This window comes from Elephas maximus, chromosome 3, assembly GCF_024166365.1.
Source record: "Elephas maximus indicus isolate mEleMax1 chromosome 3, mEleMax1 primary haplotype, whole genome shotgun sequence".
NCBI classification, from domain to species: domain Eukaryota; kingdom Metazoa; phylum Chordata; class Mammalia; order Proboscidea; family Elephantidae; genus Elephas; species Elephas maximus.
Window position 1 is genome coordinate 15,539,028 of NC_064821.1, and position 15,400 is coordinate 15,554,427.

Below are 15,400 nucleotides of genomic sequence, written 5' to 3' on the forward strand. Positions count from 1 at the left end.
GCACATCTTTCTTGGTGGCATGAGGTACTTATATCTCTCTGATTACATTTCTCTCCTTTTATCTCTTGGAAGATAAAAGGTGATAGAGGTCACACCCCAGGGAACCTTCCCTTCCATCGGATCTGGGCTGTGACTTTCGTAAACGCGTTTCATCCCTTTCTATTCAATCCATGACATTCCACCTTGTTGTTGTTGTTGCTAGGTGCCATCGAGTCGGTTCTGACTCATAGTGACCCTATGCACAACAGAGCGAAACACTGCCCGGTCCTGTGCTATCCTTACAATCGTAGTTATACTGGAGCTTATTGTTGCAGCCACTGTGTCAATCCACCTCATTGAGGGTCTTCCTCTTTTCCGGTAACCCTGTACTCTGCCAAGCATGATGTCCTTCTGCAGGGACTGATTGCTCCTGACAACGTGTCCAAAGTATGTAAGATGCAGTCTCACCATCCTTGCCTCTAAGGAGCATTCTGCTGCACTTCTTCCAAGACAGATTTGTTCGTTCTTTTGGAGGTCCATGGTATATTCAGTATTCTTCGCCAACACCACAATTCAAAGGTGTCAGTTCTACTTTGGTCTTCCTTATTCATTGTCCAGCTTTCACACGCGTATGATGTGATTGAAAATACCATGGCTTGGGTCAGGCACATCTTAGTCTTCAGGTGACATCTTTGCTCTTCAACACTTTGAAGAGGTCCTTTGCAGCAGATTTGCCCAATGCAACGCGTCTTATGATTTCTTGACTGCTGCTTCCATGGGTGTTGATTGTGGATCCAAGTAAAATGAAATCCTTGACAACTTCACTCTTTTCTTCGTTTGTCATGATGTTGCTCATCAGTCCAGTTGTGAGAATTTTTGTTTTCTTTATGTTGAGGTGTAATCCATACTGAAGGCTGTGGTCTTTGATCTTCATCTGTAAGTGCTTCAAGTCCTCTTCACTTCCAGCAAGCAAGGTTGTGTCATCTGCATAACGCTAGTTGTTAATGAGTCTTTCTCCAATCCTGATGCCCCATTCTTCTTCATATAGTCCAGCTTCTCGTATTATTTGCTCAGCATGCAGATTGAATAGGTATGGTGAAAGAATACAACCCTGATGCACACCTTTCTTTACTTTAAACCAATTAGTATCCCCTTGTTCTGTCCAAAGAACTGCCTGTTGATCTATGTAAAGGTTCCTCAAGAGCACAATTAAGCGTTCTGGAATTCCCATTCTTTGTCTTATCCATAGTTTGTTATGATCCACACAGTCGAATGCCTTTGCATAGTCAATAAAACACAGGTACACATCCTTCAGGTATTCTCTGCTTTCAGCCAGGATCCCTCTGACAGCAGCAATGATATCCCTGATTCCACATCCTCTTCTGAAACCTGCCTGAATTTCTGGCAGTTCCCTGTCGACATACTGCTGTAGCCGTTTTTGAATGATCTTCAGCAAAATTTTCCTTGTATGTGATATTAACGATATTCTATAACTTCCACATTCGGTTGGATCACCTTTCTTTGGAATAGGCATAAATATGGATCTCTTCCAGTCAGTTGGCCAGGAAGCTGTCTTCCATATTTCTTGGCATAGACGAGTGAGCACGTCCAGCGCTACATCTGTTTGTTGAAACATCTCAACTGATATTCCATCAATTCCTGGAGCCTCGTTTTTCGCCAGTGCTTTCAGAGCAGCTTGGACTTCTTCCTTCAGTACCATCGGTTCCTGATCATATGCCACCTCTTGAAATGGTTGAATATCAACTAACTCTTTTTGGTATAATGACTCTGTGTATTCCTTCCATCTTCTTTTGATGCTTCCTGCATCGTTTAATATTTTCCCCATGGAATCCTTCACTATTGCAACTCGAGGTTTGAATTTTTTCTTCAATCCTTTCAGCTTGAGAAATGCCAAGCGTGTTCTTCCCTTTTGGTTTTCCATCTGCAGCTCCTTGTACATGTCATTATAATACTTTGTCTTCTCAGCTGCCCTTTGAAATCTTCAGGTCAGTTCTTTTACTTCATCAACTCTTCCTTTTGCTTTAGCTGTTCGACGCTCAAGAGCAAGGTTCAGAGTCTCCTCTGACATCCATCTTGGTCTTTGTTTCCTGTCTTTTCAATGACGTCTTGCTTTCTTCATGGATGATGTCCTTGATGTCATTCCACAACTCATCTGGTCTGCGGTCACTAGTGTTCAATGCATCAAACCTATTCTTGAGATGGTCTCTAAATTCAGGTGGGGTATATTCAAAGTCATATTTTGGGTCTTGTGGACTTGCTCTGATTTTCTTCAGTTTCAGCTTGAACTTGCATATGAGCAATGGATGGTCTGTTCCCCAGTCGGCCCCTGGCCTTGTTCTGGCTGATGATATTGAGCTTTTCCATCATCTCTTTCCACAGATGTAGTCAGTTTGATTTCTGTGTGTTCCATCTGGTGAGGTCCATGTGTGTAGTCACTGTATATGTTGGTGAAAGAAGGTATTTGTAATGAAGAAGTCATTGGTCTTGCAAAATTCTGTCATTTGATCTCCAGCACTGTTTCTATCACCAAGGCCATATTTTCCAACTACTGATCCTTCTTCTTTGTTTCCAGCTTTCGCATTCCAACCGGCAGTAATTTTCAATGCATCTTGATTGCGTGTTAGATCAATTTCAGACTGTAGCAGCTGATAAAAATCTTCTCTTTCTTCATCTTTGGCCCTAGTGTTTGGTGCGTAAATTTGAATAATAGTCGTATTAACTGGTCTTCCTTGTAGGCGTATGGATATTATCCTATCACTGACAGCGTTGTGCTTCAGGATAAATCTTGAAATATCCTTTTTGTTGATGAATGCAACACCATTTCTCTTCGAGTTGTCATTCCCAACATAGTAGACTATATGATTGTCCGATTCAAAATGGCCAATACCAGTGCATTTCAGCTCACTAATGCCTAGGATATCAATGTTTATGCGTTCCATTTCATTTTTGCCAATTTCCAATTTTCCTAGATTCATACTTCATACATTCCAGGTTCCAATTATTAATGGATGTTTGCAGGTGTTTCTTCTCATTTTGAGTCGTGCCACATCAGCAGATGAAGGTCCCAAAAGCTTTATTCCATCCACGTCATTAAGGTCGACTCTACTTTGAGGAGGCAGCTCTTCCCCAGTCATCTTTTGAGTGCCTTCCAACCTGAGGGGCTCATTTTCAGGCAGTATATCAGACAGTGTTCCAGTGCTATTCCTAAGGTTTTCACTAGCTAATGCTTTTCAGAAGTAGACTCTGGGGTCCTTGTTCCTAGTCTGTCTTAGTCTGGAAGCTCAGCTGAAACCTGTCCTCCATGGGCAACCCTGCTGGTATCTGAATACCAGTGGCATAGCTTCCAGCATCACAACAACACAAAAGCCCCTACAGTATGACAAACTGCCAGACACGTGGGGGTTCCAGCTGTAGACCCCCAAAATTCATGTCCTTGCCACATGTAAAACACTTTCACCCCCTTATATCATCCCAAAAGCCTTAACTCCAAGTCCAAATTCTTTCCTGTTGCATAATTTCTCTTCATCTGTGAAATCTAGAAGTTTTTTTGCTTTCAAAGTAGAATAATGGAACAGGCACAAGGTAAACCTTTCTATTAGAAATGGTAGAAATTGGAGGGAACGAGGAGATGGGGTCATTACCAACAATTTACATTACCTCTCAAGGGTCGAAAATAACCCTCTGTTCTGAGAGACCATCTGGGTAATGGCCCTGCCCTCCAGATACGAAGTGTTGGCTACAATCTCTGAATTCTGGCTGGAGTCCCCTAGGGCTTGAACTTCAGCTCTACCTCCCAGGCCCACGGGAACGGCAACTCTGTTCCATCAGCTTTGGGCAGCCCCATTCTCCTAGTCCATCTGAGTGGCGACTCTATCCACTCGGCCTTAGCAAACCCCATTCTTCTGCCCTTTGAGCATGGCAGCCCTGCCCCCTCAGCTTTGGTCAGTGAATCTGGCCCAATCCTTTAGCAAAATATTACTTTCATGTGATGTTAGTGACACTGTTGGATAAATTCCACATTCTGTTGGATGACCATTCTTTAGAATGGGCACATATATCTCTTCCAGTTTGTTGGCCAGTTAGCCAACATCCAAATTTCTTGCCATAGATGCGTGAGTACCTCCATTGCTGCATGCATTTGGTGAAACATCTCAACTGGTGCTTAATTCCTAGAGCCGTGTTTTTCACCAATGTCTTCAGTGTAGCCTATGTTTGAGGCCATTGTTGATGCCACTGTGTCAATCCATCTTGTTGAGGCTCTTCCTCTGTTCTGCTGACCTTGTCCTTTAGCAAACATAATATCCAGGAGGATTGGTCCCTCTTGGTAACCCGTCCAAAGTAAGTGAGGCGAAATTTTCCCATCCACCGTCTAAGGAGCATTCTGGCCATACTTCTTGTAAGATCTATTTGTTTATTTCAGCAGTCGATGGTATATTATTCAATATTCTTTGCCAACACTATCATTTAGGTGTCTGTAAAGACTCTAACGATCCCTGGTGGTGCAGTAGTTAAGCACTCAGCTGCTAAGGAAAAGGTCAGTGGTTTGAACCCACCAGCCCCTCCGTGGAATAAAGACGTGGCAGTGTGTTTCCATAAAGATGAAAGCCTCAGAAACCCTGTGGGGGCAGTTTTCTGTCTGTAATGTCACTATGAGTTGGAATTGATAGCTATGGGTAAAGACTTTTACTCTGTGAGATTAAGGTGAGAGTAAGAGATGAAGCAAGCTCAGATTTTGGCCAGTCCAAATGGAAGTCCAAAGCCAAGCCACCCCTGCCAAAGCAATGTGTGGGAAAGGAACCCAAGACTGTGTCGAGTTTGGATTTGGGTGAGGATCTGGAGTCTGACCTGAAATTAGATTCTGCAGGCATGGAGGCACAACTACTAGAGTGAGGGCATGTGGAGTTCAATTTATTAATGGAGTATTAGCTCATGCCTGTCTCACAGTGGGTGTAGTGGGTCCCCGAACCCATACTGTAGTGATTTCCCCAGATCCAGAATGCGTAATTGGAATAGTCATGCTCAGCAACTGGCAGAAGCCACATGCTGGCTCCCTGACACATGGAGCGAGGGATATTATGGTACGAAAGTCTAAGTAGAAGCCATTAGAACTGCCCCTACCTAGGAATATAGGAAAGCAAAAGCAATGCTGCATTCCTGGAGGGATTGGAGAGATTACTGCCACCATCAAGGATTTGAAGAATGCATGGATATTGATTCCCACCACATCCGTATTGAACTGGCCTGTTTGTCTCGTGAAAAAACAAATGGATCTTAGAGAATGACAGTGGATTATTGAAAACTTAACCAGCTGGAGACTGCAATTGCAGCTGCTGTTCCAGATGTGGTTTCATTGCCTTAGCAAATGAATATATCTCCTGGTACCTCGTATGGACCTGTTGATGTGTGTAATGCCTTTTTCTCCATACCTGTTTCAAAGGACCTCCAGAAGCCATAAGCCTTCAGCTGGCAAGGCCAGCAGTACACCTTTACTCTTCTGCCTCGGTGGTGTATCAACTCTCCAGTCTCATGTCATTTCAGCCTGAAGGGATCTCATTACCACCAAGCAAGAAGAGAGAGAAGAGGACTGCCTACTTTGGACACAGGGTCCCTGCACTGAGAAGCTCCTGGACCCAGGGTAAGACTGATGACAAGGACTTTCCTGAAGAGCCTTCCCTTGGAGCTTGTGCCTGAATTTAGCCTTCTAGCCTCCTAAACTGTGAGAGAATAAATTTCTTTTTGTTAAAGACATTTTCTTGTGGCATTTTTGTTGTAGCAGTGCTAGATATCTATGGCAAAATTCAAAGCCAACCTTCTTTGAGTAGAATATTTACACAGCTACAGGTCTCCTGTTGCTGTATTTATCATCTATCCTTGTTAAAAAGTTGCGGTGCTATTAAATTTTTTTGCTAAATTTTTAAACACAAATAAAAATGTTAATCTTGGAAATTTGCTGTAATTCCATTGGCATGTATATTTTATTACCACAGCAATTCTGAGACTCAAAATATTTTTTATCGTACTAGCTTTATGTGTAGTATTTGGGGGAAGAATTAAGAGAACAGAGAATTTAGAAATGGGTAATCCAAAGCATGAGATCGCAAACACTGTCATGAACTGGGGTTTGAGTCATAAGACAGAAAAAGAAACAGTGAATGAATATTCACGTTCTCTTCTCCTCCTGCAGGAAGTCTGACATTGGCCTGCATCTTGCCACATCCATCTTGACCTGTCTGTGTGTTCAGTACTTCACATTCTAACCAGAATATCCTTGCAAAAATAAATCAAATGACTCCCGTGTTTACAATCCTTTCATGAATTCTCATTAGTTTTAGGAGAAGTTTCAAATTCTGAATGCAGCCTATTCAGTCTTCCATTATCTGGCGCCTAAAACTTCAGTTATTACTTTCCCTGTTTCACTCTCTGGACTGCAATCATAAGGAAACTGCAAATACCCTGTCATGTCTACTGTTCCATTCATCCTAAATTCTCCCTCTCCAGCCCCGACTGCTAACTAGATTTTACCAATCTTTCAGGTCTCTGATCAAATGTAACTTCTTCAGAAAGTATACTTCCGGGCCATTACTGTTCTTCCTCACGACATCTGGGATTCTCTTTATACTCCTTCTCACATGTCAATTATTTGTGCAACAATATAGAGGTTTTCAGTGGTATATAGGGCTAACGTGTCTACAGATGCATTGTCATAGGCCCGTTTGTGATCTACACACAGCTTGTTGCCTCAGCATTCATTAATCCCTCCTAGCTACCTGCCCTCCCAAGTTCTCACATGGCCATTCTTATCTTGTCACATGGTCTCTCGACAGTTGTAGCCTCCACCCTCCCTGAGGACTCCAAATGCATATCTCTAGACAGGATCACTCCAGATTGTTAGATTCTCCACATGGAAGTTTAATAGATACATCAAGTTTGACATGTTCAAAATCCTAATCCTTGTTTTTATTGTTAGATCTCATTGAGTCAATTGTGACTCATAGCGATCCTGTGTACAACAGAGTGAAACACTGCCTGGTCCTGCACCATCCTCACAATCATTGTTATGCCGGAGCCCATTGTTGCAGCCACTGCGTCAATCCATCTCGTTGGGGGTCTTCCACTTTTTCGATGACCCTCTTGTTGACCAAGGTTGATATCTTTCTCCAGGGACTGATCCCTCATGATAACATGTCAAAAGAAAGTGAGACCAAACCTGGACATTATTTCTTGGAATGAGCATTCTGGCTGTACTTGTTCCAAGACAGATTTGTTTGTTCCACCAGTACTCATGGCATATTCAATATTCTTTGCTGATACCGTAATTCAAAGTTATCAATTCTTTGGTCTTCCGTAGGCATTGTCCAGCTCTCTCATGCATGTGAGGTACTTGAAAACAGCATGGCTTGGTAAGGTGCACCTTAGTTGTTAAAGTGATAGCTTTGCCTTTTAGCACTTTAAAGAGGTCTTTTGCAGTAGGTTTGCCCGATGCAATACGTCATCTGATTTTTTTTAATTTTTTTTTGTGCTTTAAGTGAAAGTTTAGAAATCAAGTCAGTGTCTCATACAAAAATTTATACATACTTTGCTATATACTCCTAATTGCTCTCCTACTAATAAAACAACACACTCCTTCCCTCCATTCTCTCTTTTCGTGTCCATTCAGCCAGCTTCTGACCCCCTCTGCCCTCCCATCTCCCCTGCATACAGGAGATGCCAACATAGTCTCATGTGTCCTCTTGATCCGAGAAGCTTCTTCACCAGTATCATTTTCCATCCCATATTCCAGTCTAATCCCTGTCTGAAGAGTTGGCTTTGAGAATGGTTCCTGTTTTGGGCTAATAGAAGGTCTGGGGACTGTAGCCTCTGGGGTCCTTCTAGTCCCATTCTGACAATTAAGTCTGGTCTTTTTATGAGAATTAGGGGTCTGCATCCCACTGCTCTCCTGATCTCTCAGGGCTTCTTTGTTGTGTTCCCTGTCAGAGGAGTCATTGGTTGTGGGCAGGCACCATCTAGTTCTTCTGGTCTCAGGCTGGTGTAGTCTCTGGTTTGTGTGGTCTTTTCTGTCTCTTAGGCTCATAGTTACCTTGTGTCTTTGGTGTTCTTCATTCTTCCTTGCTCCAGGTGGATTGAGACCAGTTGATGCATCTTAGATGGCTACTTGCCAGCGTTTAAGACCCCAGAGGCCACTCTCCAAAGTGGGATGCAGAATGCTTTCTTAATAGGTTTATTATGGCAATTGACTTCGATGTCTCCTGAAACCATTGTGTCCAAACCCCTGCCCGTGCTACACTGGCCTTTGAAGCATTCAGTTTAATCAGGAAACTAATTTGCTTTTGGATTAGTCCAGTTGTGTTGACCTTTCCTGTATTGTGTGTTGTCTTTCCCTTCACCAAAAAAAAAAAAAAAAAACTTATCTACTATCTAATTAGTGAAAACCCCTTTCCCTCCCGCCCTCCATCCACCCTCTTATAACCATCAAAGAATATTTTCTCCTCTGTTTAAACTATTTCTCCAGCTCTTATACTAGTGGTCTTACACAATATTTGTACTTTTGCATCTAACTAATTTCACTCAGCATAATGTCTTTCAGATTTTTCCATGTTATAAAAAGTTTCATGGATTCATCATTGTTCTTTATTGATGTGTTGTGTTCCATTGCGCAAATATACCATAATTTATTTATCCATTTACCCTTTGATGGCCACCTTGGTTGCGTCCAACTTTTTGCTGTTGTAAACAGAGCTGCAGTGAACATGGGTGTGCATATATATGTCGTGTAAAGGCTCTTATTTCTCAAGGATGTATTCCAAGGAGTGGGATTGCTGGATCGTATGGTAGTTCGATTTCTAGTTTTTTAAGGAAGCACGAAATCAATTTCCAAAGTGGTTGTACCATTTTACATTCCCACCAGCAGTGTATAGGTGTTCCATTCATTCCACAACCTCTCCAATATTTATTCCTATGTGTTTTTTGGATTAAAGCCTGCCTTGCTGGAGTGAGATGCAATCGCGTTGTAGTTTTGATTTGCATTTCTCTGATGGCTAATGATCATGAGTATTTCCTCATGTGTCTGTTAGCTACCTGAGCCTTCTTTAGTGAAGTGCCTGTTCATATCCTTTGCCCATTTTTAATTGGATTATTTGTCTTTTTGTAGTTGAGTTTTTGTAGTATCATGTAGATTTTACAGATGAGGCGCTGATCGGAAATGCCATAGCTAAAAACTTTTTCCCAGTCTGTAGGTAATCTTTTTACTCTTTGGTGAAGTCTTTGGATGAGCATAGGTTTTTGTTTTTTAAGAGCTTCCACCAATCTAGTTTTTCTCCTGCATTGTTAGTAATGTTTAGTATACTGTTTATGCTATGTATTAGGGCTCCTAGTGTTGTCCCTGTTTTTTCTTCCATGATCTTTATCGTTTTAGATTTTATATTTAGTTCTTTGGTCCATTTTGAGCTTGTTTTTGTGCATGGTGTGAGGCATGGGCCTTGTTTCATTGCTTTGCAGATGGATATCCAGTTATGCCAGCACCGTGTGTTAAAAAGATTGTCTTTTCCCATTGAACTGACTTTGGGCCTTCGTCAAATATCAGGTGCTCATACGTGGATGGATTTATGTCTAGATTCTCAATTCTGTTCTGCTTGTCTATGTATGTGTTTTTGTACCAGTACCAGGCTGTTTTGACTACTGTGGCGGTATAATAGGTTCTAAAATCGGGTAGAGTGAGGTCTCCCACTTTGTTCTTGTTTTTCAGTAATGCCTTACTTATCCGGGGTCTCTTTCCCTTCCTTATGAAGTTGGTGATTTGTTTCTCCATCTCATTAAAAAATATCATTGGAATTTGGATCGGAATTGCATTGTATCTATGGATGACTTTTGGTAGAATAGACATTTTCACAATGTTAAGTCTTCCTATCTGTGAGCAAGGTATGTTTTTCCACTTATGTAGGTGTCTTTTGGTTTCTTGCAGTAGTGTCTTGTAGTTTTCTTTGTATAGGTTTTTGCATTCTGGTAAGATTTATTCCTAAGTTATTTTATCTTCAGGGGGGCTGATGTAAATGGTATTGATTTGGTGATTTCATCTTCAGTGTTCTTTTTTTTTTTGGTGTAGAGGATTCCAACTGATTTTTGTATCTTTATCTTGTGTCTTGATACTCTGCTGAACTCTTCTATTAGTTTCAGTAGTTTTTTTGAGGATTCTTTAGCTTTTTCTGTATATAAGGTCATGTCATCTGCAAATAGAGGTACTTTTACTTCTTTACCAACCTGGATGCACTTTATTTTTTTATCTAGCCTAACTGCTCTGGCTAGGACCTCCAGCACAATGTTGAATAGGATTGGTGATAAGGGGCATCCTTGTCTGGTTCCCTTTCTCAAGGGGAATGGTTTCAGAATCTCTCTGTTTAGGATGATGTTGGCTATTGGCTTTGTATAAGTGCCCTTTATTGTTTTGAGGAATTTTCCTTCTATTCCTATTTTGCTGAGTGATTTTATTATGAATGAGTGTTGAACTTTGTCAAATGCCTTTTCTGCATCGATTGATAAAATCATGTAGTTCATTTATTTTGTTTTATTTATATGAGGAATTATATTAATTGTTTTTCTAATGTTGAACCATCCCTGCGTAAGTGTTATGAATCCCACTTGGTCATGGTGAATTATTTTTTTGATATGTGTTGTTGAATTCTGTTGGCGAGAATTTTGTTGAGGATTTTTGCATCTAAGTTCATGAGGGATATAAGTCTGTAATTTTCTTTTTTTGTGGTGTCTTTACCTGGTTTTGGTGTCAGGGATATGTTGGCTTCATAGACTGAGTTTGGGAGTATTCTTTCTTTTTCTATGCTCTGAAATACCTTCAGTAGTAGTGGTGTTACTCCTTCTCTGAAAATCTGGTAGAACTCTGTAGTGAAGCCGTGAAGGTCAGGGTTTTTTTTTTTGTTGGGATTTTGATTTCCTTTTCAGTATCTTCTTTTGTTATGAGTCTATTTAGTTGTTCTAGTTCTGTTTGTGGTAGTTTAGGTAGGTAGTGTGTTTCTAGGAATTCCCAGATTTCCTCTAGGTTTTCAAATTTGTTAGAGTACAATTTTTCATAGTAATCTGATAATGATTCCTTTAATTTCTCTTGGGTCTGTTATGATATCGCCCATCTCATTTCTTACTTGGGTTATTTGTTTCCTTTCCTGTTTTTCTTTTGTCAGTCTGGCCAATGATTTCTCAATTTTTTAAATTTTTTTCAGAGAACCAGCTTTTGGTCTTGTTAGCTCTTTCAATTGTTTTTCTGTTCTCTAATTCATTTAATTTTGCTCTACTTTTTATTATTTGCTTTCTTCTGGTGCCTGAGGGTTTGCTTCTTTCTATTTGTTCAAGTTGTAGGAATAATTCTTTGATTTTGGCCGTTTCTTCTGTTTGGATACATGCATTTCTTGATATAAATTGACCTCTGAGTACTGGTTGCCCTGTGTCCCAACGGTTCTGATAGGAAGTATTTTCACTGTGATTGGATTCTATGAATTTCTTTATTGCCTCCTTAATGTCTCCTATAACGCAGTCTTTTTTGAGCCTGGTATTGTTCAGTTTCCAAGTATTTGATTTTTTTTATCCTGGTTTTTCTGTTACTGATTTCTACTTTTTTGGTCTTATGGTTAGAGAAGATGTTTTGTAATATTTTGATGTTTTGGATTCTGCAAAGGCTTGCTTTATGACCTAATATGTGGTCTCTTCTAGAAAATGTTCCATGTGCACTAGGAAAAAAAGTATACTTGGTTGCTCGTGGGTAGAGTGTTCTGTATATGTCTATGAGGTTGAGTTGGTTGTTTGTGGCATTTATTGTCTTTATTGAGCTTCTTACTGGATGTCCTGTCCATCACCGAAAATGGTGTGTTGAAGTCTCGTACTACAATTGTGGAGCTGTCTATCTCACTTTTCAATACTGTTAGGGCTTTTTTTTATGTATCTTGCAGCCCTGTCATTGGGTGCATAAATATTTAATATGTTTATATCTTCCTGGTATATTGTCCCTTTAATCATTATATAGTGTCTTTCTTTATCCTTTGTGGTGAATTTAACTTTAAAGTCTATTTTGTCAGAAATTAGTATTGCCACTCCTTCTCATTTTTGCTTGTTTTTCACTTGATATATTTTTTTCCATCCTTTGAGCTTGAGCTTGTGTCTCTAAGTCTAAGGTGTGTCTCTTGTAGGCAGCACATAGCTGCATTATGTTTTTTTGAATCAAATTTGTAACTCTTTGTCTCTTTATTGGTGCATTTAGTCCATTTACATTCAGTGTAATTATAGATAGGTGTGAGTTTACTGTTGTCATTTTGATGCCTTTTTTTGTGTGTTGTTAACAATTTCATATATCCACTTTCTTTTTTGTGCTGAGAAGTTTTTCTTTGTAAATTGTGTGTTCTGTTTTTCAGTGTAGTTGATTTTGTTTTTGCTGAGTCTTTATGTTTATCTTGGTTTTTATTTTGAAATATGGGATTGTTAGTCTTCTTTGTGGTTACCTTAATATTTACCCCTGTTTTTCTAAGTATAAACCTAACTCATATCTCCATGTATTGCCTTGATTTCCTTTCCATGTAGGAGATCTGTGCCTACTTTATTTAGTCTCCCTTTATTGATTATTGTCATCTTTCATGTAATGACATCAGCGATTCCTTGTTTTGAGCTTTTTTTTAATCTTATTTTTGTGATTTCCCTATCTGAGTTGATATTGCAATTCTCTGTTCTGTGTCCTAGTGTTGTGTTGATTTCTGATATTATTGATTTTCTAAGCAGAGAATTCCCTTTAGTATTTCTTGTAGTTTTGGTTTGGTTTTTGCAAATTCCCTAAGCTTGTGTTTATCTGTAAATGACTTAATTTTGCCTTCCTATTTCAGAGTCAGTTTTGCTGGATATGTGATTCTTAACTGGCAGTTTATCTCCTTCAATGCTCAATATATGTCATCCCATTGCCTTCTTGCCTTCATGGTTTCTGCCACGTAATCTGAACTTATTGATTCTCCTTTGTAGGTGACTTTTTGCATATCCCTGGCTGCTCTTAAAATTTTCTCTTTATCTTTGGTTTGGCAAGTTTGAGGATAATATGTCTTGGTGACTTTCTTTTGAGGTCTACATTGTATGGGGTTTGATGAATATCTTGAATAGATATCCTTTCTCCTTTCATGATGTCAGCGACATTTTCTACCAACAAATCTTCAGCTATTCTATCTGTATATTCAGTTATCGATCCCTGTTCTGGTATTCCAATCACTAGCAAGTTATTCTTCTTGATAGAGTCCCACATGATTCTTAGGGTTTCTTCATTTTTTTTAATTCTTTTATCTGATTTTTCTTCAAATATCTTGGTGCCCAGTGACTTATCATCCATCTCCACAATTCTGCCTTCCAGTTCCTCAATTCTGCTGGTCTGACTTCCTATTGAGTTGTCTAATTCTGTAATTTTATTGTTAATCTTTTGGATTTCTGAATGCTGTCTCGCTGTGGATTCTTGCAGCTTATTAGATTTTTCATTATGTTCTTGAAGAATTTTTTTAATTTCTTCAACTGCCTTATCTGTGTGTTTCTTTGCTTTTTCTGTACATTGCCTGATTTCATTCCAGATGTCATTCCTGATGTCTTGAAGTGTTCAGTTTATTAATCTTTTGTATTCTATATCTTGCAATTCCAGAAATACGTCTTCTTCTAGGAGAGACCTTTATTCTGTGTTTTAGGAGCTGTAGAAGTAATCATGGTCTGCTTCTTTATGTGATCTGATATCAACTGCTGTCACAAGCCATCTATAAGTTACTGTAATAATTGATATTATGTTTGCTCACTGTGTCCTATCTTTTTTTTGTTTTGTTTTAATATACCCAGGTAGGCTACTAGAGTGTGCCAACTTGATTATTGGAGCCTTTAAAGCACTAATGTCCTGTTACCAGATGGTTAGAGCTGTTACCAGGTATAAGAGCCTATGAATCCATTCGCTATTCTTGGATAGAATCAGTTCAGGTGTCCTGATAGTCGGTCACCTACTGTGTGGTATAGGCTCTCACCTACTATCTTAGAGGAGTAGTGGTGATGGTTGTATGCACTGGCTTCTGGTAGCGGCAGGGGGTCACACTCTGAGGTGGGCAGGGTGGTGACAGCCTTCCCCCAAGTGTCATTTAACAAGGAGCCTCTCTGTTCTCTAGAGTGCTGTGGTGCATGGGCTCTGCAGGTGTACCTTAGGCACCCAGTGCTTATACCTGTAAAGACTCGTAGGCACCACTATCCTCAGAGCCCTTTCACGGGTGGCTAGGTGGCGTGGGTAGAACCTTAGCCCTCAGGTTCCTGCCATGGGTAGGTTAGGGCTCTGTTTAATAGGTAGAGTGGTGTCAGACCTCCAAAACCTGCCTCTCCACTGTGTTGCTGAAACAATTACAGTGAGACCTCCAACAGATTGGCCTTTGCATTATAATAGCCACCTGGTTCCATGCAGAGGTGAAAGCCAAAGTCTATGGATCGCTTATGCCTGGACTGGAGCCACTTCTGCTCTGGGCTTCCAGTTTAGGGGAGTCAGGTAAGTATTTTTCCCCTGTTTGTGAATTTGCTCCTTCTCCCAGGCCAGAAGAATGGGTCAGAGAGAGTGTGCTGCAAGTTCTGTCTCAGGCCCAGGGAATTCAAATGTTATTGAAGCTGGCTGGGGCAGGGGGATGAGGGAACAGATAGATAGGATAGAGAACTTTCAGAAGAAGGAGCTATTAGATCCATGTGGTAAATTAAACAAAATCACATATCTAGTGTTAGAGCTCTGTTTTATCTCAGATTCTAGAGGCGTGTGGAGCCTGTGTGCATTGGCTGGGTCTCTGCCGAGATTACCCTGGGGGTTAGGGCTGCGTCCTGTGTTTGCCTTCTTTCTGTGAAGCAGCTTTGTCCCAAACCCCACCACCAGATCTGTGGCCGTCACACAAGGGGCTTGGGGTGCTGGCACTTTGCCTTTTTTTCCACTGAAGTAGCCACTTCCTAAACTCCACAGGTAGGTCCGCTGAAGGCACACCACAGGGTCAGGAATGCGCCTCTTTTGTTTGCCTTCGTTTGGTGATTTTTCCACGTCTCAGGAAGCTACCATCAGCCCCACTGCCTTCGCACCAAAGAATAGCACCAAGGAATCGGAGCTGAGGTGCTGAGCGGGCTCAGCAACTTGTCGCTGCTTCTGCATGGCCTCTAGCTCCACTGTGACTCAGGTCGATTCCTTAGTTCCGTGTTTGATGCTCAGGGTTTGTAGATTGTCACATATGTAATGGATTCACCTGGTTTTTCAGGTCTTTGTTGCAAGAGGGTTCAGTGGAAACTTCTGACTAGTTAGCCATCTTCGCCCTTTCCTTTTCATTTTTGACCATTTCCAGTTTTCCTGGATTCATACGTGGTACATTTCACATTCTGGTTA